Source organism: Scyliorhinus torazame, chromosome 1 (assembly GCF_047496885.1).
Source record: "Scyliorhinus torazame isolate Kashiwa2021f chromosome 1, sScyTor2.1, whole genome shotgun sequence".
Taxonomy (NCBI): Eukaryota; Metazoa; Chordata; class Chondrichthyes; order Carcharhiniformes; family Scyliorhinidae; genus Scyliorhinus; species Scyliorhinus torazame.
In genome coordinates this window covers 252,071,654-252,099,625 of record NC_092707.1, presented here as the reverse complement: position 1 = coordinate 252,099,625, position 27,972 = coordinate 252,071,654, and the positions used below count along the sequence as shown (strand labels likewise).

The following is a 27,972-nucleotide window of genomic DNA, read 5'->3' as shown; positions in this document are numbered from 1 at the left end:
TTGGCCGTTGACCTCATACTCCGCCCTGAAGGCGAAGTATAAGAAGCCGGTGCCTTCCCCCGCATGCCAGTTTACTATCGGGCTGCTGGGGAACAGACACGCTTAATAAAGCCTCATCGACTTCACTCTGTTTGTCTCACGGAGTCTTTGTGCGCCACAGGATGGCTCCGTGACCTTCCCGACACTAGCCCATGACGCACCCGCGGGTAGCGACCCTCACTTTGAAAATGCCTGACCTATAATACACTCCCAGCAGTGTGTTGGCCTGCTTTTTATTCCTAAGCTCTATCCACAGAGCCTCATTCAAAGACCTTTCCAAGATATCATCCCTCCTTACTGCAGTAACTTCATTAGTGAACTGTGTTCCCTAACCTTAGTGGTTAGCACTACTGCCTCACAGCACCAGGGACACAGATTCAATTCCGATACTGGGTGACTGTCTGTGCGGAGTGTGCACTTTTTCCCCATGGCTGCATGGGTTTCCTCTTGGTGCTCTGGTTTCCTCCCACAGTCCAGAGATGTGCAGGTTAAGTGTATTGGCCATGCTAACTTTGCCCCTTAGTATCCAAAGATGTGCGAGTCGGATGGGTTTGTGGGGATGGGATGGGGGAGTCGGCCTGTGTGGGATGCTCTTTCAGAGGGTCAGTGCAGGCCCGTTGGGCTGAATGGCCTCCTTGTACTCTGTAGGAATTCTATGGACTCCTGGTTGAGCAACGCTTCAGTAAAAAATTGTTATCCTTGTTCCAAATTCCTGCAAGGTCTGGCTGCTCCCTATCTCTGGAATCTCATCCAGCCCTACTGCCCTCTATGAAATATCCAATATTCCATTCTGAACTTTTGTTTCTCCCCAGTTTTGATCAGCTCATCTTTGGCTGCTGAGTCTGTGATTCCCAAATTCTCCTGATGAACTTTTCCATTTCTTCCCCTCTCTTTCCTCCTTTTATATCATCTTTAAAACCTTCTTTGTCCAAATTCACCCCCCCCACCATCTTCCCCCACCTTTCCGCAAGTTGCTTGGTATGAAATTTGGGTTGATAAAGCTCCTGGGAAGTTTCTCAGGATGCCTTATCATGTTAGACCCTCTGTACAAACACGATTGTTATTGTGGCACCTCTGCTTTGAATTGGTTCTTAGTGCTCAGGTAGTGAAGATAACTGATATGCTCATGGGGAGTGTCTGTAGTGTGATAAATGTGTGTCTGGCATAACAATTGATTCATGCGTCCAGTATACACCTTGAGGGGGATATCAGAGTCAAGTTTATTAACATAAACTGGAACTGGTGACATAACTCAAAGAATCAGTTTGTCAGGTTTGACGAGCATCTATTCATGCGGGACATGGGTCGCTGAAGGAATGCTCGCAGAAACATTCTCGAATGGCTCAATGGAAAAATGAAAAGGGAGAAGAGGAAAATCAATTTGAAAAGCTTCACAGAGATAGGGGCACCATTTTCAAAGGGCACCTCAACCTCAGAATGCTGCTCAACTCCCCTGGATCGCTGATAAAGTCCCGCACACCACAGTCACCTTCTTCAGCCCCCCACACCCCGCTTCAGCCACCCTATTTCCTCTCCTTGCACCCCCCCCTCCCCCGAGTCACCTGCTTCAGCACCGCCCCCCACCCCCTCACTCCCGGATTTCTCCTTCAGGCCCTGTTCCTTGGCAGTACCAACCTGGCACCTTGCAGTCTGACAAGTGCCAAGGGGGTGGTTACCCTCCCCTCCCTTTAATTGCCTCCAGGATGCCGATGGGGGTCCTTCATCGGTGATGAGGGACAACGGGATAGTGCTGGGCTGGAGAGGCTCAGGCCAGGCGTATTTCCTGTGATGGGGGTCCGGTATTGGAATACCACCATGGCAGATAGTGAAATCTGAATTCAATTTGTTTTAAAATCTGGAGGCCGAGGAGTCTTCGTGGACTCAACGCCAAATATCACTGAACAATGCAGCAATCAACAAAGCCAACAAGGTATTAAACTACAATCACCAAATCATTAGAGTAAAGGAACAAGTGATCAAACTGTTGAACTCTTTTCAAATTGCCCCATGAATATTTTATCTTTCCTTTTGTCATTCATCCCAACAAATAGCAACGATGAAACTCACTGATCTTCACCCTGTTGTGAGATCTCTCTTCAAACTTGAAGCGAACAATGCTCCCATATTCCTCAAACAGATGTTTCACAGGCTGGACACATTCCCACATTAGTTATAGGTCACCATGATGTGTATTTTATGAAAGAGCACCCGACCTAAGACCACTCCCCCACCCAATCTCCATGACCTCCCCTAACCTGCACATCTTTTGGAGTGTGGGAGGAAACCGGAGCACCCAGAGGAACCCACGCAGACACGGGGAGAAAGTGTAAACACCACACAGTCAGCCAAGGCCGGAATCGGACCTGGGTCCCCAGTGCTGTGAGGCTGTAGTGCTAATCACTGTGCCACCGTGCTGTGCTCAGCACTTCACAACCTATGAAGTTTTCTGAAGTGTGGTCATTGTTGTTATGCAGGAAACGTTCGTACATAGCAGGATTTTTCAAACAACAAGCAGATAAATTAACAAACAAATAGATCTTGGTGGTGCTGGTTAAGGACAAATATTGAGCAGCAGAACATGGATCAATTTATTGCTTTGTTCACAGTGGTAGCATGAGATCTTTTACATACACCCTGGGGGGCAGTCAGGCTTTGCTTTAGGAGCTGGGGCGAGATTCTCCGACCCCTCACCGGGTCGGAGAATCGCCAGGGGCTGGCGTGAATCCTGCTTCCACCGGTTGCCGAATTCTTTGGCACCGGATATTTGGCGGGGGTGGAAATCGCGGCGCGCCGGTTGGCGGGCCCCCCCGCGATTCTCCGGCCCGAATGGGCCAAAGGCCCGCTGCTAAAATGCCTGTCCCGCCGGCGTAGATTAAACCACCTACCGTACCGGCGGGACAAGGCGGCGCAGTCGGGCTCCGGGGTCCTGGGGGGGGCGCGGGCCGATCTGGCCCCGGGGGTGCCCCCACGGTGGCCTGGCCCGCGATCGGGGCCCAGCGATCTGCGGGCGGGCCTGTGCTGTGGGGGAACTCTTTTCCTTCCGCCTTCGCCACGGTCTCCACCATGGCGGAGGCGGAAGAGACTCCCTCCACTGCGCATGCGTGGGAATGCCGTCTGCGGCCGCTATGGCTCCCGCGCATGCGCCGCCCGGAGATGTCATATCCGCGCAACCAAAGGCCTTTTCCGCCAGCTTGCGGGGCGGAAATTAGTCCGGCGCGGGCCTAGCCCCTTAAGGTTGGGGCTCGGCCCCCCAAGGTGCAGAGCATTCCGCACCTTTGGGGCGGCGCGATGACCGACTGATTTGCGCCATTTTGGGTGCCAGTCGGCGGACATTGCGCCGATACCGGTGAATTTCGCCCCTGATCTGAAGTGACCACTTTCAGCCTCGATTATATGCTTGAACAAATGACCTTCCCGTTCGCAGGTGAGAATACCACTGAGAGCCCAGGCTGCCACTTATTGCAAGTATCAAACTCAGAGGATAGAATTTAAGATAAATTCATTCAATTGTTATGAATCTTTTGCTGCTTTGTTTCAAGTTTTTTTGATTATCTGACATATCTAATAATTAAAATAAGGATCCATTTTCAAGGAAAGAATTGAAGGCACAATTCAGTAGAGCTCAACAAATGATGAGTTGCCATATTTGACATATTCAATAATCACAGTAAATGGATACATTATTGCATTTCTCAACTTCTCTCTGAATTTAGTCTGGGCCAGCGCATAAACACACGTGTTTGTACAGGAGCTCAGCAGTTGGAACATCTCTCCGGTGTAGTCTGCGATAAGTAAGGGATCCGTGTGTTGATCGGGATCATAAAGGCTGCCTGTAATTCTGGAAATGAGGAAAAATACAACATAAGGCATCCACAGCACGATGAAAGTACCAGAAATGGAGAAGAGTAAAATGATGGATTTCCTTCGGCTCTGCATCTCTGGATCATCGCTGTTCTTGCTGTTGCGTTGACCTTGCAGTGCTCTGCGGGTTCGATTAGCCATCAGAATGTGTCTAACAGTCAGAGCGTTGAGAAATATAATCAGAAAGTACGGCAACAAGGGGTTGAAAACTGTGCTAAGCCAGTCGTAAGTGACCCATCCTGGCAAAGTGAAGTAAGTTGGTTTGAAATTAATTTCCCACTCCACATTGTTAATTATAGAGACAGGTTCAAAAACAAAATACAGGGGGATGTTTTTGAAGCAGGACACAGCACACACGGTCACTATTACCACAGCTGCAGTTTTCTCCCTGCAATACTTCTCTCTCAGTTCTTGACAGCAAATGAGGACAAAGCGATCGACAGTGAAAGCCACCGTCAGCCAAACAGAGCAGTCAACAACCATATAGTTGATAACCACATTGACACTTGTAATGGGCGTGTAGTGTAGAGGTGAGTGTGGGAAATAATACCAAAGTATGTAATAGATTATCACATTGAAAATAATGACCAGCAGATCCATTGTTGTCATACCCGCCAGGTAAAGAGTGATCCCTTTGGACAGACCACAGCCTCCTCGGGACAGGACCACAATTGTCAGGAAATTAGCTACAAAGAGAAGAGTAAATTCCCCAATTAATTCCATTTAACTTCTTGGAAATGGCAGTCCAGAGTCAGGCCACTTGGTTCAACAGGCGTATGTCTGTCGTTGCTTATTCTGCACAAGCACCTTTCACTACCCGACTCCATCTGACCATATTAACATGTCCTTCTATTCCTTTCTCCCTCAGTTACTTGTTCAGCTTTTCCTGACCAGGCAGGCTCACCATCTCTGATGTGGTTGTGACAATGTTGCACAGGTTAGAAAGAAGCAAATGCTCTCTCAAAGCAGAATGGTGTTCTGGAGGCGAACAGAGCAGATGACACCCCACCCACACTCCCAGCTCCACTCACACCCTCCCCCTCCCAGCCCCACTCACACCCTCCCCCTCTGAGCCCCACCCACACCCACCCTCTCCGAGCCCCACTCACACCCTCCCTCCTCCGAGCCGACTCACACCCTCCCCCTCTGAGCCCCACCCACACCCTCCCCCCCCGAGCCCCACTCACACCAACACCCCTCCCAGCCCCACTCACACCCTCCCCCTCCCAGCCCCACTCACACCCTCCCCCTCCCACACCAGTCACACCCTCCCTCCTCCCAGCCCCACTCACACCCTCCCCCTACCAGCCCCACTCACACCCTCCCCCCCTTAGCCCCACCCACACCATCCCCCTCCGAGCCCCACTCACACCCTCCCCCCTCCGAGCCCCACTCACACCCTCCCTCTCCCAGCCCCACTCACCTCCTCCCCCTCCCACACTAGTCACACCTTCCCCCTCCCAGCTCCACTCACACCCTCCCCCCTCCCAGCCCCACTCACACCCTCCCCCTCTGAGCCCCACTCAAACTCTCCCCCCTCCGAGCCCCACTCACCCACTCCCAGCCCCACTCACACCCTCCCCCCTCCCAGCCCCACTCAGACCCTCCCCCTTCCGAGCCCCACCCACACCCTCCCCCCTCCGAGCCCCACTCACACCCTCCCCCTCTGAGCCCCACTCACACTCTCCCCCCTCCGAGCTCCACTCACCCCCTCTCCCTCCCAGCCCCACTCACACCCTCCCCCCTCCCAGCCCCACTCAGATCCTTCCCCTCCGAGCCCCACTCACACCCTCCCCCCTTCCGAGCCCCACCCACACCCCCCCCCTCCGAGCCCCACTCACACCCTCCCCCTCCCACACCAGCAACCCCTCTCCCCTCTCAGTACCACTCACACCCTCCCCCTCCGAGCCCCACTCACACCCTCCCCCTCCTAGCCCCACTCACACCCTCCCCCTCCGAGCCCCACTCTCACCCTCCCCCTCCCACGCCAGTCACACCATCCCCCTCCCACACCAGCACACCATCCCCCCTCCGAGCCCCACCCACACCCTCCCCCTTCCGAGCCCCACTCACACCCTCCCCATCCAACACCAGTCACACCCTCCCCCTCCCACACCAGCACACCATTCCCCCTCCGAGCCCCACCCACACCCTCCCCCTTCCAAGCCCCACTCACACCCTCCCCCTTCCGAGCCCCACTCACACCCTCCCCATCCCACACCAGTCACACCCTCCCCCTCCCACACCAGCACACCATCCCCCCTCCGAGCCCCACCCACACCCTCCCCCTTCCAAGCCCCACTCACACCCTCCCCCTTCCGAGCCCCACTCACACCCTCCCCCTCCCACACCAGTCACACCCTCCCCCTCCCACACCAGCACACCATCCCCCCTCCGAGCCCCACTCACACCCTCCCCCTTCCGAGCCCCACTCACACCCTCCCCATCCCACACCAGTCACACCCTCCCCCTCCCACACCAGCACACCCTCCCCCTTCCAAGCCCCACTCACACCCTCCCCCTTCCAAGCCCCACTCACACCCTCCCCCTTCCAAGCCCCACTCACACCCTCCCCCTTCCGAGCCCCACTCACACCCTCCCCATCCCACACCAGTCACACCCTCCCCCTCCCACACCAGCACACCATCCCCCCTCCGAGCCCCACCCACACCCTCCCCCTTCCAAGCCCCACTCACACCCTCCCCCTTCCAAGCCCCACTCACACCCTCCCCCTTCCGAGCCCCACTCACTCCCTCCCCCTCCCACACCAGTCACACCCTCCCCCCCCCCCACACCACTCACACCCTCCACCCTCTCATCCCCACTCAAACCCTCCCGCATATATTATTCCCTAAGTCTGAATAAAGATTGTAGACTTCCAGTTAATACAAATACTTTATTCAGTAGGTTTGTTCTGTTTCCAGAGCTTAACTAGATGTAATACAGTCAAGATGTGTGACCAGTGAAGCTAAGGTAAGCTGCCTATGCTGAGCTGTCTCTGTCTGCTGCTGCTCACTCCCCCTCTCAGCCCCACTCACACCCTCCCCCTCTCAGCCCCACTCACACCCTCCCCCTCTCAGCCCCACTCACACCCTCCCCCTCTCAGCCCCACTCACACCCTCCCCCTCTCAGCCCCTCTCAAACCCTCCCCCTCTCAGCCCCACTCACACCCTCCCCCTCTCAGCCCCACTCACACCCTCCCCCTCTCAGCCCCTCTCAAACCCTCCCCCTCTCAGCCCCACTCACACCCTCCCCCCTCCCACACCAGTCACACCCTCCCCCTCCCAGCCCCACTCACACCCTCCCCCTCTCAGCCCCTCTCAAACCCTCCCCCTCTCAGCCCCACTCACACCCTCCCCCCTCCCAGCCCCACTCACACCCTCCCCCCTCCCAGCCCCACTCACACCCTCCCCCCTCTCAGCCCCACTCACACCCTCCCCCCTCCCACACCAGTCACACCCTCCCCCCTCCCAGCCCCACTCACATCCCCTCCCCCTCTCAGCCCCACTCACACCCTCCCCCCTCCCAGCCCCACTCACACCTTCCCCCTCCCGGCCCCACTCACACCCTCCCTCCCCCCCAGCCCCACTCACACCCGCCCCCTCCCGGCCCCACTCACACCCGCCCCCTCCCGGCCCCACTCACACCCTCCCCCCTCTCAGCCCCACTCACACCCTCCCCCTCTCAGCCCCACTCACACCCTCCCCCTCCCGGCCCCACTCACACCCTCCCTCCCCCCCAGCCCCACTCACACCCGCCCCCTCCCGGCCCCACTCACACCCTCCCCCTCCCGGCCCCACTCACACCCTCCCCCTCTCAGCCCCACTCACACCCTCCCCCTCTCAGCCCCACTCACACCCTCCCCCTCCCGGCCCCACTCACACCCTCCTCCCACCACCACTCCCACCCTCCCACCCCCACTCTGACTGACTGACTGAAAAAACAAAAACCACCGGCTTCAGCTTCTTACCGGGAACTCCAAAGATTGCAAGAAAATGGTAATAAATGAAAGCTGCCTGTTCAATTGTTGCTAATTCCATTTCAGAAAGAGGAGGCGACAGTAAACAGTGACAACAGACCTGGAGCCGCAGAGTTTGTTCCTTACTGACAGCCCTTTATATAAAACAACTAAACCCCCCCTGTGAATCAATCAGCTTTCAGAGGGACCGGAATTAGTTCCTGGTCTTTGAACAAACAGCCGTCACTAATTTTTACAAAGATTAGGCAATACTATTTTTGCATTGAAGCCAAACGGTTCCAATTGCAGAATGTGAGTTCTGAAACCATAAAGGACATGATAGATAGATAGATAGATAGAAAGAATAGACATGTTGACTCTTCTTACTTACAGCACAGTAGCCTTGTGGATAGCACAATTGCTTCACAGCACCAGGGTCCCAGGTTCGATTCCTGCTTGGGTCACTGTCTGTGCGGAGTCTGCACATCCTCCCCGTGTGTGCGTGGGTTTCCTCCGGGTGCTCCGGTTTCCTCCCACAGTCCAAAGATGTGCGGGTTAGGTGGATTGGCCATGATAAATTGCCCTTAGTGTCCAAAATTGCCCTTAGTGTTGGGTGGGGTTACTGGGTTATGGGGATAGGGTGGCGGTGTTGACCTTGGGTAGGGTGCTCTTTCCAAGAGCCGGTGCAGACCCGATGGGCCGAATGGCCTCCTTCTGCACTGTAAATTCTATGATAATCTATGATTCACCAGCTTATTCATATATTAATAATTGGGGGGTTTATTATCTGAAATATAAAAGTTGTATTGGTAATAATTGTGCTGTGAAATGGTGGAAACAGTCAGAGAAATAAATGCACAGCAAATACAAACATGTTTCTGACATTGATCCTCAAATCTGAAGTATCAGGCAGATATCCCCCATCTGCCATCAGAGACACTGAGGGACGATTTTCCGGCCTTGTTTGTTCTCCCTCAAGTGAAACGAGGCTGGTGAATCGTGGGAGAGGCCGAAAACGAGAACCACGGCAGGCGCCAAACAGTTTGTGATGCATTAAGCCCGCTCCCATGGTCAAAATCGGGATCTTGCCGTAACGTGGTGAGAAACCAATTATCACTACTTAATCTCCATTTCTATACAATTAACAGGAGCCACCCCATATCCAACAGCCTCCTGTCATTCAACGGCCTCCCCAGCAAGCTGGCGCCGATTAGTACTCCTATTGAAAAACATGAGCCTGGGGATGGACACAGCTCGGTGAAAGGTCCACGGCCAGATGAGTGCAACGGGGAGGGGACCATCACCCGGTCCAGGTGACATTACGAGCGGGTATCTGGGATATGGGGTTTGGCGTTCCCGCTGCAGCCAGTTGTGCATGGGCAGGGCATTCCGGATATGGGGGGGGTGATCAATGTGGGAATGGAGGGTCCCGGGGTGGGAGCCACCGCTGTTTGTCAGTCTAACATCTGTTATATTACTAAATTGCAATATAAATATTCCTCATTTGTCTTGTCGAGTTGTCTTGAATACTGATGAGAAATAGTCAAAGTCTTCCAGATGATGACAAAATGTTTATTGAGTAATATATAATAAACTAGCGAGTTCTTTCACTTCAATACTAAACTAGTAAAACAAGTAAGTAAGTTTATATTAAATTAACAATTGTAATTATAATACACTGCACTCTGATCTAATCACGTCTTCACTCAAGCTGCTCTATACCCACACTAACTCACACACACAAAGAACGAGCGGGAAACTCCTTTTGATAGGTCCTGTAGTGTTGCCATCTGGTGATCATTTGTCTGTACTTACTTTACATTAACTGAACATGTATTAACAAATAATGAGTCCACTACAACATCCTGTCCCAATTCCTTACAGATATTGAACGCTAAGGCGGGGATATTAGGCGCAGAACTTGCCCGAGTGGTGCTGCTGCTAAGCCGGGAGGCCAGACACCGGAGATAGCGGCAGCAGCATCTGCAGATACTCGAGGCGGCAGCCCATGTGCTGGTCCCTGCCCACAACCTGAGGACTCGATCATCCATCAGGCCAGGGAGGGAGCCAGAGGGCGAGTCACCCCACGGCCCAGCGTGTACAGGCGTCGCTGGTTTACGCGAACAGATGATGGACAGCACGTACTGCAGGAGGCTTCACCTCAACAAGGAGATGGTGCGACACCTGTGCCATGTCCTCATGGACTTGGCATCACCTGGAGGAGGAGGGAACATGCTCCCGGTGGCCGTCAAGGTCACCGCAGCCCTGAATCATTTTGCCTCGGAGTCATTCCAGGGCTCGAGCGGGGACCTGTGTGGTGTCTCGCAAGCCAGCCCACAGGTGCATCCGACAGGTCACGGATGCCCTGTTTGCCCGGGCGGAAAACTACATTATCTTTGACATGGACCAAGCCCAACAAGATGCCCGGGCAGCAGGTTTCTCTGTCATCGTCGGGATGCCCCAGGTCCAGGGGGTAATAGATGGCATGCATGTTGCCCCGGGCTCACCGGGCCATCTGGGGGTGCCCTATATTAACAGAAAGGGGCTCCACTCCCTGAACATACAGCTCGTGTGCGATCAGCACATGAAGATTATTCACGTGTGTGCACGCTTCCCGGGAGTGTGCATGACAGCTTCATCATGGGGCAGTCGTCCATCCCCGGCCTCTTCGAGAAGCACCCCAGGATTGGTGGCTGGCTCTTGGGGGATAAGGGATACCAGCTGAGGACCTGGCTGATGACACCAGTACGGAGGCCGGTGACTGAAACAGAGACCTGATACAAAGAGGCCGATGTGACCACCAGGACTATGATTAATCCCAGGAAAATTGCGCTCAACCTCAATTTGGCTGGACGCAGGCATTAGAATTGTTTAATTTATTTGAATTCGCAGATAGAGAGGAGAAAAAAAGGTTTGAACGGGTCGTGGAGAAATGTGATGCGCATTGAAAAGCGCAAGTCAATTAGACATAGGAAGCGCAAGTGAATGAGACATATGGGGCGTCATTCTCCGACCCCCCGCCGGGTTGGAGAATCGCTGGGGGCTGCCGTGAATCCCGCCCCCGCCGGTTGCCGAAGTCTCCGGTACCGGATATTCAGCGGGGGGCGGGAATCGGGCCGCGCCGGTTGGCGGGCCCCCCCGCTTGATTCTCCGGCCCGGATGGGCCGAAGTCCCGCCGATAAATTGCCTGTCCCGCTGGCGTGGATTAAACCACCTTTTGAACGGCGTGACAAGGCGGTGTGGGCGGGCTCTGAGGTCCTGGGGGTGTCGCGGGGCGATATGGCCCCGGGGGGTGCCCCCACGGTGGCCTGGCCCACGATCGGGGCCCACCGATCCGCGGGCGGGCCTGTGCCGTGGGGGCACTCTTTCCCTTCCGCCTCCGCCACGGTCTCCACCATGGCGGAGGCGGAAGAGACTCCCTCCACTGCGCTTGCGTGGGAAAATGTCAGCGGCCGCTGACGCTCCCGCGAATGCGCCGCCCGGAGATGTCATTTCCGCGCCAGCTGGCGGGGCAACAAAGGCCGTTTCCGCCAGCTGGCAGGCGGAAATTCCTCCGGCATCGGCCTAGCCCCTCAATGTTGGGGCTCGGCCCCCAAAGATGCGGAGCATTCCGCACCTTTGTGGCGGCGCGATGCCCGTCTGATTGGCGCCGTTTTGGGCGCCAGTCGGCGGACATCGCGCCGTTTCGGGAGAATTTTGCCCATGAAGTTTAATGGAGAATCGGTGGATTAATTTATTACGGATTTATGGCTAAGAGCGCAGTCCTGTAATTTTTCCTTTGTTGTGGGTTCAATGTTGCGGGTTCAAATAGTGTTTGGCATTTATGATGAGCGATTGCGAGAAAGATTATTAAGAAGTCCGATTCTGTCCTTAGAGGAAGCCATAAAACCGCCGCCCATAAATGGGCAGCACGGTAGCATTGTGGCTAGCACAATTGCTTCACAGCTCCAGGGTCCCGGGTTCGATTCTGGCTTGGGTCACTGTCTGTGCTGAGTCTGCACATCCTCCTCGTGTGTGCGTGGGTTTCCTCCGGGTTCTCTGGTTTCCTCCCACAGTACAAAGATGTGCAGGTTAGGTGGATTGGCCATGATAAATTGCTCTTAGTGTCCAAAATTGGCCTTAGTGTTGGGTGGGGTTATTGGGTTATGGGGGTAGGGTGGAGGTGTTGACCTTGGGTAGGGTACTTTTCCGGGGGCCGGTGTAGACTCGATGAGCCGAATGGCCTCCTTCTGCACTGTAAATTCTATGACAAACCTGTGCAAAGCCAGTAAGCAATCCACTCACGAGTATGCAGAGTTCAGGGCTAAGGAAAAAGGTGCGAACTCGAGCAATGTGGCCGACGCCATTAACTCTGTGGCGCAGTTCAGAAACCATCACGCCACTAATGGTGGCCATTTTGAAAGTGACATCACTAACGTGATGACGCGCACACACTGTGGCAACGCCTACTTTTTAAAAAATCGTCCAGAGAAGGGAAAACAATGCTTGCGATGTAACAAGTTTCTCACAATGCCGTTTCACTTTAGTGATATCGACAAACAACACTAAAAGATCACTTTACATGAATAAGAAGATCCAGAGCATAAAAAGTAAAGGACATGATGACATTTTTGTTAATTTACATGATGATTCCTCAAAGTTTACTCTACAGGATAACTTCATGGTAGAAGCGAAGTCACTGTGAAAAGCCTCTCGTCACCACATTCCGGCGCATGTTCGGGGAGGCTGATACGGGAATTGAACCCGCACTGCTGGTCTGGCTCTGCATTACAAGCCAGCTGTTTAGCCCACTGTGCTAAACCAGCCCCATAATAATGTTATAATATGGTCCAACACTGCGGAAGAACACAGTGAAAGGCTTCTGAAAGTCGTAACAAGGGTTAATTCCTATGGGTTGACGCTGAACAGAGAAAAGTGCCAATTTGGCATCCAGAAACTGAACTTTCTTGGTGAAGTGATATCAACCGAAGGTGTACAACCAGACCAAGCCAAGATTCATGCCATTGTTCAGGTGCCAATACCGACGGATAAGAAGGCAATATTATGGATGCTGGGTGTAGTTAATTTTATGGGCAAATTTACTCCCAATCTGTCCAGCAGAACAGCAGCTTTAAGAAACCTGATCAAAAAGAAGGTTGACTTTCTATGGACACCTCAGCTTGCAGCTGAGTGGCAAGACAAGAAATCATCACTGACTACAGCTCCGGTGCTCGCATTTTGTGACTCCACCAAGGAGACAACAATATCAACAGACGCCAGCCAGGATGGCATTGGTGCAGTTCTGCTACAAAAAGCAGAAGATGATCAATAGAAGCCAGTTGCATATGCATGACTCAGACAGAGAAAAGGTATGCACAGATAGAGAAAGAATGCCTAGGCCTGTTAATGGGCATAAGTGAATTTAACTATTATGTGTGTGGCCTACCACACTTTGTTGTGGAAACAGATCATCATCCGCTGATCATCATATCATAAAAAAAGATCTCAGTGACGTGTTGCCGAGACTTCAGCGGATGATGGTAAAGCTAAGAAGCGATGACTTCACGTTAGTCTAGACCCCGGGCGAAGAACTAATTGTTGCAGATGCATTCTCAAGGGCCACAAGCTACAATGATGAGAAAGCACCAGAAATAGTCCTCAATGTGGAAGCAGGTGCTGCATTTGTCATGGACATGCTACCTGTGTCTGACGCAAAGCTAACGCTGATCAGAGATGAAACTGAAAAGACACAATTCTTCAACAGGTAATCAAAAACCTCAGTGAAGGATGGCCGAATGGCAGTTGTAGAAATTTTCAAAGCATCAAGGACGATTTAACTGTGATAAATGGATTCCTTTAAAAGGAGACAGAATTGAAATTCCTTCGTGCCTGAGACAAAGTATTCTGGAAAAGATACATGAAGGGCATCAAGGGATAGAGAAGTGTCGCAGACATGCCAGGCAGTCAGTGTACTGGCCGGACATCAATAGAGATGTTGACAACTACGTTAAAGAGTGTAGTGTCTGACAAACAGATCAATCATCAATGTAAAGAAACCTTTGTAGCAAGTGAGATCGTCACAAACCCATGGTCAAAGGCTGGGAAGGATCTATTCTATTTCAGAGGGAATGATTATTTGATCATTATCGATTACTACTCTAATTATCCTGAAGTAATAACGTTGTCAGATTTGTACTGCTTACTCTGTGGTAAGAACGGCGAAATCTGTATTTGCTCAACACGGAATTCCAGTAAAAGTCGTGACGGATAATGGACCTTGTTTCAGTCGTCGGGACTGGTTGTCCTTTGCAGAAGCTTACAACTTACAAACACATTACCTCCAGTAAATTATGTCCTCAATCTAATGGGAATGCCGGGAAAGGAGTCGGCATAGTAAAGCAGCTCTTCAGGAAGGCGTATGATGACAAAAAGGATTTATCACGAGCGCTGTTAAGCTACAGGGCTACTCCTTTATGGTCAGGATTGTCGCCTGCCCAGATACTCATAGGAAGGAAGGTTCGTATAACATTGCCTGCCATCACCATTCCTAACATGAAGGAACAGTTAATGCATCACGGTATCAAGCAAAAGTAATGCAAACAGCAAGCCTACTCTAACAGGCAAGCAAAACCAAAAGGTGATATTGTAAGGATATAAAATCCAAATGGTGGCTGGTTAGAAGCAGCTAAAGTCTTAAATGAGGTTGCACCAAGACCATATGTGGTACAAACTGATGCTGGAATAATGTTTCGCAGGAATAGACGGGCATTACTAAAAGTGAAAACCTCGATGAAATTTCCAGAACCGAATTTAACAAACCCAGCTACATTGTTTAGCAACATTGACCTACCAGCAGTGTTATTATCAACTACACAAACAGAACAGATGACAGAAAACTCTGATGACACTGCGAGTGCACTAAGAAGATTGAAAAGAACAGGAAGATCACTAAATAGACTGAAAAAAATATTCAGGACTGTAACTCTAAAACTGAAATTTTGATATGTAAAATAACTTCAAAACATGAAATGTATGAAAGCAGTATCAACTATGTATGTAAAAAAAAGTATTAGAAAGAATTTAAAACATTTTTTTTTCTCAAAGAAAGGGGGATATGACATTACAGAAAATCTACTGAAGACAAAGGGTTAATGGCATGTCATGATTAACCACTAGATGGAGCTAGATGCAGGAATATATAAAGCTCACAGACTTCTGGGAGAGAGAGCTGGAGAGGAGAGCTAGAGCGAGCAGTAATAGAGATTTCAGTACAGTTATAGATAGTGTGTTAAGACTAGTGTAGTTGTGTGTAGATTATAGATTATTAAATTATTGTTTACTATAGGAGTAAGTGGTTGAGCTTAATTGAACAGTGTAAGTAAATGTTAGCTTGGTTTATGAACTTAGCTTCTGTGGTCTTTGAGAACACTACAATATCCATCCTGAGAACAAGAATCACAAAGAACACCACATAGGTTTCTCCTCAGGATGCACATCTGAGGTGGAGACAACCAGCTGCTTACCACGTCCCGTGGCCTTCAATGCCCCAGGCGGGCATCCTCTGGGGGCTCTGGGGCCGGAGGGCCCCGGTGCACTTGTCGATAGCCTATGCACTGCCGTGTTGCCCTGTCCCATGTGCTGGTTGCGAGATGTGGCCTCAACAGAAGGCTGGCACTCGGGGGAGCTGATGTCCACTCTTGCCACTCCATGAGACGGGGGCGGGCCTGCGTTGCTGCCAGTGCCCCCTCCTCCCGCTCGATGCCCATCGGGTCCTTGGGTTCACCTTGACACGGAGGGGGCAGCTTGTTCGAGCCCTGGCTGCCACTGCATCAGCTGGCTCTGCCAGCCCTGGCGGTTCCCCATGGTCTGCACCATCGTGTCGCCACCCTCGTTGATGCTCCTCAGTGACGGCGGCATGCTCTAAAGCGCCTCAGCAATTCCCACCTGCGACTGAGACAAGCTCTGCAGTGCCTCTGCCATTCCCATCTGAGAGCGGGACATGTTTCGCAGAACTTCATCAAGGTCAGCCTGGTACTGAGTAACATCTCCCCGTGAGGCGGACATTCTGCCGAGACCCTCAGCCATGGTCATCATTGACTGCGTGACGCATTGGACACCTTCACTAATGGTGCCATCGTTATGCACCTGGCTTTCCACTGTGGTTGCCACCCATCTCCTGCGCCCGTCGCCTCTGGGACTCCTCTAAGCGCCTGTGGATCAGCTGGAGTGTCGCTGACATCTCCCTCTGAATGTCCCGGCCAGTCCCTAACATCTCCATCAGCTGCGGGTAACCCTGTCCCACAGACTCAGCATCAGGCTGGGACCCAGCTGGGACCTGGGTTCCAGCAGACCTCCGACTGCTGTATCACCTGGGAGTTCATGCCTCTACCTGATATACATCAGCAGGTGTGTGGTGTTCACCAGAATTTTCCCCAGACGCCTCACCACTAACGTTTCCCACCTAGGATAGTTGCGGGGGGTGGGGGGTGGATGCTCGCGTCGGAGCGGACAGGTCTCGTGGGAGGGGGTTGGCATTTGGTGTCTACTCACTCGTACCTCCCGGTGTAGGTCATTGACCTTCTTCCTCCACTGGAGGCCAGTCCCCCGGTCACATTCCTGGCACTCAGAGCTGCCGCTACCTCATCCCAAGCAGTATTGGCTGCCCTATGGTCAACCCTCCTGGACCCTCGGGGGAACAGAACATCCTTCCTGTCTCCATGGCGTCCAGCAGCTCCCCCAGGTCAGCGTCCACAAATCTTGGGGCTGGTCTCCTCAGCGCCATTGTTGCGAGCAGCCTGAGGTTGGCTGAGCAAGTGCAGCTTCAGTGCTACTCAACCTTGTTAGCGGGGGGCCGGCGAACACGGTCCCGGCGAATTGACTGGCGAGCCTTCATTTGCAGTAGAAGCCCATGAGGCTTCGTTAATTGGACCAATTAACTTTGAATAGCATTGCCGACCTCGCCGGGCTGAGCATCGGGAAGCTCCCAGTAGTTCCCACTTACTACAACACTGAGAAACCTTTCTGGAGAATCGCGCCCTGAGTTTCCTGGTGTAAAGTTAATATTTAACACTTCAATGTAGGACATTTACCATTTAGTTTGGATTGTTTGATTTACCTTTAGACCTTTTCCTGTGTAACTTGATGGACATGAGTGAATTTTAATTGAATCGACTGCAGGCTGGTAAGTTTCATGTTGAACTCATTCTAGAGTATGATTTCCTGCTTATCTGCATTTATTTGAAGAAAGCAATGGTGCCTGTGCTGGCTCTTTGAAAGAGTTACCAATCAGTCCACACCCCAGCCCTGCAAATCTTTCCTTTGCAGGGGTATATCCGATTCTCTTTTGAAAGTTGCGAGTGAATCTGAATCCATTACTCTTTCAAGCAGCATCTCCAAGAAATAGTGATCATAATACCATTCGGCTTACTGTGGTTATGGAAAAATCAAATGTGGAAACATTCACCAGGTCAGGGTTTAGTTTTCCTGAGTTAGACAGAGATCTGAGCCAGGCGGATTGGAGTCAAATATCAGGTTAAAGAAACGTTGACCATCTGAAAGCTATAATATCAACCAGGAGATAATTTGGAGAAAGTTCAGAAGAAGCGAGTTGGGAGAAGGTCACAAGCTGGTTAGAAGTGAAGCCAATAATTCTTGATTAATAAGTGGATCAGGGGTTATAGGGCGAAGGCAGGAGAATGGGGATGAGCAAAATATCTGCCACGATTGAATGACAGAGCAGACCTGACGGGCTGAATGGTCTAATTCTGCTCCTATGTCTTCTGGTCCTGTAATATGTGCGAGGTTGTACATTTTGGTGAACATGTATATTGAATGGAGGAAAGCCAAATAATGTCAACAAAACTAATAGATGTGAAACAACAATAGTGTAATTGAATCTACGCTGTGTTGAGGCAGACGCTGACTAAAAACAGGGACAAAATTTTACGCTCCACCTTGGCGGGTTTGTAGGTGGTGGGGGTGTGTGTTTACAGTTCCTCAGATGGGCTTTGTGCCCACCTGCCCCAGTCTCTCCACAATCCCATGCTGGGTTGGGCAAGGCCTTGCCAGCTGCCCCCCACCCTGCCCCCACCCCTCACCCATGCTCAGTTGAGGCCCTTCAGTGGCTCATTATTTGCCACTCAGCCTCAATTTTCAGGCTGGTGGGAGGATTTCCAGGAAAACCCGAGAATAAATTGAGTTCAGGCCTCGGGTGGGAAGGGGCAGGGTCGCCTCCATCAGCAACCCTCTGTTATCATCAGACACCCCCATCTAAGATCCGGCAACCACAGGATCTCTCGCCACCCCCACCTCGCCACCAATACCCCAATCCCTCTTTCCCGACCACCCCCTCCAGATCTCCCCTACACTCCCCGCTCTGAGACCCCCAAACCTATATGTTCTTGGACACCTGGGACTTAGTCTCTGGGAGCTGTTTACAGTGCCTGGCACTGCAGGGACTGAGGTGCTGCCGGACAATCAGATTGGTCGACAGTTCTGTAAGGCGGGAATTCTTCCCGAGTGAGGGGCGTAAGACCCACCTCCCAACAATCAACGCTGGTTGGAGGGTTAAATTGCCGTGGCGCACACAGTGTCAGCAATTCTTCAGATTGCGTGATGAATATATGTCCATTTCTGGTCACAGTCGAACAAACAAAAAATGGGAATTATATTTGGAACAGATGGAGAATGGGAAGTGGTAGCGTCAACGTGGGATGAACCAGGGCAGATTTTTGGTGATGTGCACCCCTAGGAATTTGAAGCTGCTAACCATCTCCACCTCAGCCCCGTTGATGCTGACAGGGGTGTGCACCATACTTTGCTTCCTGAAGTCAATTGTCATGATATTCAGGTAAATATCATGGTGCAAACATACATACATACTGATGGACAGATCAACGGACCAATCAATACACACACACCACAGCTAATCACAGGCAAGAGTATGCTATAAAATGGGGAACACAGAGCTCACAGCAAGCCACTCAGTCATCCACCATGTGCTGAGTGCCACTCCAAGATAGTGTTAGGGATAGGTCCACAGATTCAAGGGTAATGAACAAACCACAGTAACCAGTTTACCATTGTAAATATTGTTAGTAATAAAACTGAGTTGTACCATCCGCAACCATGTTGGATCGTCTGTGTAGCAGAGCACCCAACACGACATTAATGACCAGCTCTTTAGTTTTGCTGGCATTGAGGGAGAGATTGTTGTCGCTACACCACTCCACTAGGTTCTCTATCTCCCTCCTGTATTCTGACTTGTCGTTATTCGAGGTCCGGCCCACTATGGTCATTTCGTCAGCAAACTTGTGGATGGAGTTGGAACCAAATTTTGCCAGACAGTCGTGTGAGTACAGGGAGTATGGGCAAGGGCTAAGTACGCAGCCTTGCAGGACCCCGGTATTGAGGACTATTGTGGGGGAGGTGGCGTTCTTTATTTTTACTGAATGTGGTCTGTGGGTCAGAAAGTCGAGGATCCAGTTGCAGAGTGAGGAGGCAAACCCTAGGTTTTGGAGCTTTGGTATGAGTTTGGCTGGGATTATGGTGTTGAAGGCCGAGCTGTAGTCAATAAATAGTAGTCTGATGTAGGAGTCCTTGTTGTCGAGATGCTGTATCGATGAGTGTAGGGCCCGGGAGATGGCGTCTACTGTGGACCGGTTACGGCGGTTTGCGAATTGCAGTGGATCAAGGGGTTCTGGGAGTATCGAGGTGATGAGCTTCATGACCAACCTCTCGAAGCACTTCATTACGACTGAAGTCAGGGCCACCGGATGGTAGTCATTGAGGCACGTTGCCTGGTTCTTCTTTGGCACCGGTATGATGGTGGTCTCCTCGAAGCAGGTGGGGACATCGGAGCGGAGTAGGGACAGGTTAAAGATGCCCACGAACACCTCTGCCAGCTGGTCCGAGAAGGCTCTGGGTGGATGACCAGGGATCCTGTCCGGGCCCGTCGCCTACCGAGGGTTCACTTTCAGGAAAGCCGATCTGACTTCGGAAGCTGCAATGGTGGGTCTGGGTGTGTTGTGGGCTGCTGGAGCACTCGACAGCAGATCAATGGTTCCCTGCTCAAAATGAGCATAGAATACATTGAGTTCATCGGGGAGGGGTGCGTTGCTGCTGGAGATAACGCTCGGCTTCGCTTTGTAGTCCGTTATGTTGTTTAGGCCTTGCCACAACCGGCGAGAGTCTGTAACGCTAGTCTGTGACTCTAGCTTGGTCTGATATTCTCTCTTGCCTCCTCGGATGGCTTTGCGGAGGTCGTACCTGGATTTCCTGTATAGGTCAGGGTCGCCTGACTTGAACGCCTCAGATCTGTCCTTCAGTAAGGATTCTCCCCTACCCGGCAGGGCGGGGGATCCCAGCAGGATGGAGTGGCAGGAACCACTCTGGCGTCGGGCCGCCCCAAAGGTGCGGAGTCCGCACCTTTAGGGCCCAAGCCCTCACCTTGAGGGGCTAGGCCCACGCCGGAGTGGTTGGCGCGCCGCGGGCCGGCGGGAAAGGCCTTTGGAGCCACGCCAGTCGGAGGCGAAAGGATTTCGCCGGCCAACGGAAGTCCGTGCATGTGCGGGAGTGTCAGCGGCTCCTGACGTCATCTCCGCGCATGCGCAGGGGGTGCGTCTCTTACGCGTCGGCCATGGTGAAGGCTGTGGCCGAGGCGGAGGGAAAAGAGTGCCCCCATGGCATAGGCCCGGTGGCGGATTGGTGGGCCCCGATCACGAGCCAGGCCACCGTGGGAGGACCCCCCCGGGGCCAGATCGCACCGCGCCCCCCCCCCCCCCAGGACTCCGGAGCCAGCTCTCGCCGCCTAGTCCCGCCGGTAAGAGAGGTGGTTTGATTCTCGCCGGCGGGACAGGCATTCCAGCAGTGGAACTTCGGCCCATTGTGGGCTGGAGAATCGCGGGGGGGGGGCTCGCCGACCGACGCGGAGCAATTCCCGCCCCCGCCGAATATCCGGTGCCGGAGAATTCGGCAACCAGCGGGCGCAGGATTCATGCCGGCCCCCGCCGATTCTCTGACCCGGTGGGGCGTCGGAGAATCCCGCTCAACAACTGTTCAAAACGAGGGAACTTTATCTATAAAGCACCTTTCACAACCTCAGTAAGTCCCAAAGCTCTTCACCGCAATGAGGCACTTTGAAGTTTGACATTGTTGTAAAGTAGGAAATGTGCCAGCCACTGTGTATCAAGGTCTCAAGAACAACATTGAGATAATTGAACAGACATTCTCATTTTGGCGATGTTGGTTAAGGGATAAACACCAGCCAGGAGATTGGGGAGAACTCCATTTAACTTCTTCAACTTGTGGGAACTTTTACAGCCACCTAAGAAAGGTGAGAGGTTTTGGTTTATTTGCTTGTTTGAAATGCACTTCTGAAAATACAGTTCCACATTGCTTATGGGCTGAGAGTAAATATCAATTTGAGGACAGAATTTAACGTAAAATTGAGTAGAAAGCTTTGAATATTTTGTTTCTTTGTTTCCCAGTTCATAATAGGATCATAGAATCCTTCATGTGCAGAAGGAGGCCATTCGGCCCATCATGTCTGCACTGACCATTTAAAGAGCATCCTACCTAGGCCCAATCCCCCACCCTATCACCATAACCCCACCTAGGGGCAATCTAGCATGGCCAATCCACCTAACCTGCACATCTTTAGACTGTGGGTGGAAACCGGAGCACACGGAGGAAACCCACACAGACACGGAGAGAATGTGCAAACTCCACACAGACAGTTACCCACGGTCGGGATCGAACACAGGTCCTTAGCGCTGTGAGGCAGCAGTGCTAACCACTGTGCCACCGTGACATTGCGTTTATTATTTGACATAATCAAAACATGGACACATCATGCATTTCTCAACTTCTCTCTGAATAAAGCCTGGGCCTGAGTTTTGTCTGGGCCAGTGCATAAATACAGATGTTTGTATAGGAACTCAACAATTGGAACATATCTCCGTTGTAGTCTGCAATAAGTAAGGGATCTGAGTATTGATCTGGCTCATAAAGTCTGTCTGTAATTCTGGAAATGATGAAAGTACCAGAAATGGAGAAGAGTAAAACAGTGGATTTCCTTTGGCTCTGCATCTCTGGATCATCGCTGTTCTTGCTGTTGTTTTGACCTTGCAGTGCTGTGGGTTCAATTAACTATCACAATGGGCGCAAGTTGTCTGAGTTACAGCAGTAATCTTTCACACATCCCCTGTCTGCACTGCTCTCTAGTTTCCAGACAGGTCTCTTTTCTGGGGGTGGAGCCCCTGTGTGGGGTCCTCTAGTTAGGGGGTTCCTGTGGGGGAGTCCCATTAGTTAGGGGTCCCTGTGGGTCGAACTATTTAAGGCGTCCCTGGGGGGGGGGGGTCTCCCGATTAGAGGGGTCCCTGGGGGGGGGGGTCTCGCCATTAAGGGGAGTGTAGTCACAGTGGAAGTGTAGTCTAGAGGTGAAAATGGAAAATAGCAACAAAGTATGTAACAGATTATCATGTTGAAAATTGTGACCAGTAATTCCTACACATTCGGTAAAGAGAGATCGCGTTGGATAGTCCGCAGCCCCTCGGGACAGAAGCACAAAATTGTCATCAAAATATCATAAGGAAAAGAGGCAAACCTCCAAATTAATTACACAGCATTACTTGGAAATTCCAGCACCAAATCAGCCCAGTCAGTCCAATGTATCTATTTCAGTCTTAATACTCCAGAAGGTGTCATGAATTGAGGAATTTCAGATACATATTGCATTATATGTATTTGGTGCAGTAAGATTTAAATGCCTGGCTTAGTGTGTGTATGACTGCTGCAGCGATGTTTTTTAAATATTTTTATTTACAAGACAAGCAGACACTTTAGGTACAAGGGATAATTATTGCATCGTAAACGTTGGGCTACTGGAATAGTGCTTATATGAAGAAGGTTCCCTGGGGAGTAGATAATTAGAGTCATTGCATTTAGCTTTACAAAGTTGAAGTAGTTAATGGAAGGAGCCACGGGCTAATTCAGTCAGGTGTTGAGTTTTGGAGTTCAGTTTTGATCGGCCTGTGAACAGAACAGCAGTTTCTGAAAAGGCTGGCAGGTTAAACAATAGTTTGACACCGGGAAGAATCTGCAAGCTGGTTCCTGAAGGATCTCTCTCTCTCAATGTGGTTTACCCAAGGCATCTCTTTACAACAAGTATTACTCGGTCTGCTTTCTGTATTTAAAAGTGGATTTTGACCTGTGATGAATTTTGCTTGAGTGGAGATAAAAAATAGGATTCAGTGTTTCATAAGCATTGTGCAATTGGTAAGTATAACCTATTTTAATTATTCTGCTAAAGTTAGCCTCAAGACTGTGTTAACAATGAAGTTCAATCTAATTCACCAGATCCCTATTTCTACGTGGAATCATTCCTGAAGCGGTATCATTTCCTCACAGTCTTACAAATTAAATTAAATAATGGACTGGTCCACAATCATAAAATGCTTCCTTCCATCATTATTCAACTTACTTTCTCACGTATTATTGAGATTCCCCTAACAAACCAACTTACAATATCTGTATGGGTGTGATAATATTATTCAGATTGGAAAGAAATGAATTACTCTCCCAAGCCAGATCATGTTGGAAATATGATCTGAGGACATAGGAATTGATAGAAGGAATACGAGCAAATCCCATTGAGTTTGTCTTGCACCATCCTGGTATTCAGATAATACCAGAATAACAGAGCTGTTGACTAATCGTAGCAAGTATTCTCAACAATGAGTTTTCAACAGACCCAGACATGAGACAAGAGAAACCTCCAGGCATAGGTCAGAGAAGACATCTTCCTCTTTCGACCAAATACTTCAAGCGGACAATCACTGTTGGATTGTCACTCTACTTTAATTTCTTTACACAATGAAGAACCTCCACATTTCCAGCCTGGTTTTCCAAACCAGGGATCATCAGAAATGCAGACAATACCTGATTTTGGAGTCTTTCCTCATTGTTTTGGGGCCAAGCCTCATTTCTGAGGCCATTGCTGCCATAATTTGGGTAAGCCTTCACTCACAAACACAGTGAAAAGCTTTGGGACATTTAACTCGGTGAATAATGTGGTAAATGTAACGAATTGTTATATTTTGTATTTGTTGCAGTGATGTTAATAAAATACGGATTTAAGATTCATACAATGAGTACGTCTGCTAGAGCTGTGATTACAGTGTTGTAAATAATAATAATAATAATAATCGCTTATTGTCACAAGTAGGATTCAATGAAGTTACTGTGAATCGTACTAGGGTTACCTAGTACGATTACAAATTAAATTAAATAATGGACTGGTCCACAATCATAAAATGCTTCCTTCCATCATTATTCAACTTACTTTCTCATGTATTATTGAGATTCCCCTAACAAACCAACTTAGCAATTGTTGAGAATAATTGCTACGATTAGACAACAGCTCTATTATCATTGATTTAAACATTTTGCTTGTTTACAGATAAATGGCGAACGGAATATAGGTCCCTGGGGTGTAGATGATTTATGAGGATTGTTCAAATATTTGCAGTGTGTTTGCTCCACTTACTGAATTTTTGAAAAAGAACTGGAAATGTCATTGGACATCAGAATGTCTGGTGGCATTTGATAATCTCAAAGCTGTGTTGACCACAGTACCAGTTTTGACGACACCGAATAATATCAAGCCATTTAAGGTGGCATTGATGTGAGTGATGTGGGCGTTGGTACTATTCTGTTGCAAGAATACGACAAAGAAATAGAAAGACCTGGGGATGGATTCTTCTCACCCCAGTGGCAAAATCACGTTCGACGATGGGGTGGAGAATCCGTTTTCCGCACGAAATTGGGACCGTTGCCGGTTCCGCTATTCTCCGCCCCCCTCGAAAAGCAGCATACTCGGGGAGTACGCCGCGCTGAGTATCCATCGCCTCAGGCCATTGCCTGAGGCTCGCACCGCTATTCTCCCTCGCTGACTGGCCGAATTCCCGACGGCGTAGTTCTAATCTGGTCGTGCCGTTTGGGAACCTCGAATGGTGGCAGCGGACTCAGTCCGGGGTCGCCACAGTCGGGAGAGGGCCAATCGGAGGGAATGGGGGGCTTCCTTTGGGACTGGGGGCTATGTGTGCGGGCGGTCCGGGTCGGGCGAGTGTACGATGCGGGCACTATATTGGCGGTACAGGTCCGCGGGCTGAGTCCGCCATGGAGCTCGGCATGGCCGCTGGAGGCCGCTGCCCTGCCCTTGCAAACTCCACGACAGCTGCCTGCTCACCCCCTGCAAAGCTGTGAATCTCTGGCCTTTTGACGCTAGCTTTCCTGGCATAAGACCACAGTTTTCAGGACGGCGTCGGGACATAGTCTCAAAAACGGAGAATCCAGCCCGTGATGTTATTTTTACAGAAAACTAAATGTTCAGCAAAAGATGCAGTTGACCATTGAAAAGGAAACATTGTGAGTGATGTTTTCATTCCAACATTTTGACATTTATGTTGATAACAATTCAGCATATACAATTTTTTATACAGACCATAGAATCCCGACAGTGCAGAAGGAGTCACCCCATCGGGTCTGCACCAATGCTCAGAAAGAACACTCCACCTCTGCCCTCTTCCCCAACTTATCCCCATAACCCCACGCATTGATCATGGCCAATCCACTTAACCTGCACATCTTTGTACACTAAGGGGCAATTTAGCATGGCCAATTTATTTAATCTGCACATCTTCAGACTGTGGGAGGAAACCGGAGCACCCGGAGGAAATCCACATTGACACAGGACGAATGTGCAAACTCCACACAGACATCACCCAAGGCCGGAATCGAACCCGGGTCCCTGGCGTTGTGCGGCCAGTGCTAACTACTGTACAATTGTGACACCCCTTTCCTTTTGCAAATGGAGATTGTTGAGTCTTGAGGGAATGGCTGCTTGCCGCCCTCCATCTGCATCTCACAACCAGACTTGGTGGCGAAGCCCCTTCAGAACTACCCCACCCCAATACCATCACTGTCCCATACCATTACCCCCAGCCACCAGACCCGTCCCCAGCACCATCACTGGCCCCCCCCGGCCCTAAAACTGTTAAATCCATTGAAGTTTCTGGAGAAGATTAAAGATCGGAATGCAAGATTCTTTAGATGGAGTTTATTGCTGCAACTATTTAATTTGAAAATTATAAATGGAGTCGGAAGAGAAACGTGATTGCAGATGGTTTATCACGACTTTGAGATGTGAGAAGAATGGAATGTTTAAAGTTGGGAAAGAAATACTGAAATGGACTATACTGATATTTAGATTTGTCTGCAGGAATATTAGTAGAGATATATCTTATAGTGTAATAGTAGTGTTAAGTAATGATTGGTGTTTAAAGTTGAAAAGTCTTTGGAAAAGTCTTTGGAAAATGAAGCCATCTTTTTATATTACTGATTTATTTTTGTTAAGCAGGAAGATGTAATGAATGTAAGACATTGTTATATTTGTTGCAATGATGTTATTAAATTATGGGTTTAAGATGCATTCAGCCATAATGTCTGCGAAAGCTGTGGTAAAAGTATTGTAAAAGTGAGGTAATCTTTGATTTTAACCATTTACTTGTTTATAGCTAGTTGGTTAATGGAATATTGTTTTGGTTTGGGGGTCACTGGGGTGTAGATAACTTATGAGGGATTGAGTTTGGTCCTGGCTAAACAGGCCATGCGACATCTTAGTAGGAGAAGACAGAACAATGCCTTATGCTGTGGGTAAGGATAAAGTAATTAGTGGGAGGGGCCAGGTCTGTCTGGAGTTCCAGTTTGCCATTGGATTTCGTTCTGATAAGAAGTGTCTTCAGTTTGCTCCTGAAAGGTTCTCTTGAAGAGTTATGCGTTGCGAAAAGCAAGGACAAACTGGCTGTTAACTTTATTGATAAGTGGTATTTGAGCGATATTGGTTAATTGGAATATCTAGTGGCAGATTGAAGAAGTAGGTTAAAGTTCCTTCTTTCACTTAAGAATGTAACTGTAAAGTTTTTTCTTTTTTGTTCGTGGGTTTATTTCTGTGTTCAATTTAAAATTTGTTTTAATATTAAAGGTATCTATTGGTCAGTGCTATCACTCCTGTGGTGCAGTCACCTTTCCTCACAGTTTTACAAATTGTAAATATTTGGGTTCACATCCGGGATCCTATCAATGAATATGAGTGGGGTAAGTGGGTTGGGTGACAGGTGGTAGGGTGGCAGGGGGAAAGTTGCAGGGTGGGGTGGATGATGCAGTAGGGTAGTTTGGTGGCAGGGTGGGTGGGGTATCAGTAGGGTACGATGTCAGCTGGGTAGGAATGCAAGGTAGGGTGGCAGGATGGAAGGTTGTGTAAGGGTGCAGGATGTGAATGGTGGTAGGGTGGATAAGGTGGCAGCTGGGTAGGGTGACAGGGTGTGCAGACTGGCAGCTGGATTCATTTCAAATTCTGAAAGGTTTGTTAGGTAAATAAAAATCGAGAAATGTTTCTGCCTGTGGGTCAGTCAAAAGCTGGAGTTCATAAACATAAAACAGACAATAATAAATCCAATATGTAATTCAGGAGATGTTCCTTTAACCAAAGGTTGGAGAGTAACTTAACTTAACCAGGCACGTAAATATTGTAGCTAAAAGAGCAGCTCAGAGACAGGGTTTTCTGTGGCGAATGACACATGCGCTGACTTCTAAAGCCTGTCCACCATCTACAAAGCACAAGTCAGGAGTGTGATGGAATACTCTTCATTTTCCTGGATGGGCTCAGCTCCAACATCACTGAAAAAGCTTGACACCGTCCAAGACAAAGCAGCCCGCTTGGTTAGCATCCCTTTCACCACCTCAGCATTCACCACCTGAACATTCACTCCCTCCACCACCGGCACACAGTGACAGCAGTGTGTACCATCCACAAGATGCACACCCCAAACTCACCAAGGCTCCCTTGTCAGCACCTTCCTACTACCTATTACCTCTATCATCAAGAAAGACAAGGAAATGCCACCACCAGCTAGATCCCCCCAAGCCATACAACATCCTGACTAGGAAATATATCACCGTTGGCGATCTCACTGTCGCTGGGTATAAATCGTGGAAATCCCTTCCCAACAGCACTGCGGGTGTAACTATACCACATGGCCTACTTCGGTTCAAGCAGGCAGCACACCACCAGCTTC

General features: G+C 50.2%; 1 long non-coding RNA gene across 1 annotated transcript; it reads right to left on the bottom strand.

Moving 5' to 3' along the window:
• Positions 1-3,672: 3,672 nt before the first annotated feature.
• Positions 3,673-7,964, bottom strand: LOC140419324 (uncharacterized). Its single transcript, XR_011945866.1, has 2 exons — positions 7,871-7,964; positions 3,673-3,877 (listed from the first exon to the last, which is right to left on the bottom strand). It is a non-coding gene; the product is annotated as an uncharacterized lncRNA (long non-coding RNA).
• Positions 7,965-27,972: the final 20,008 nt, after the last annotated feature.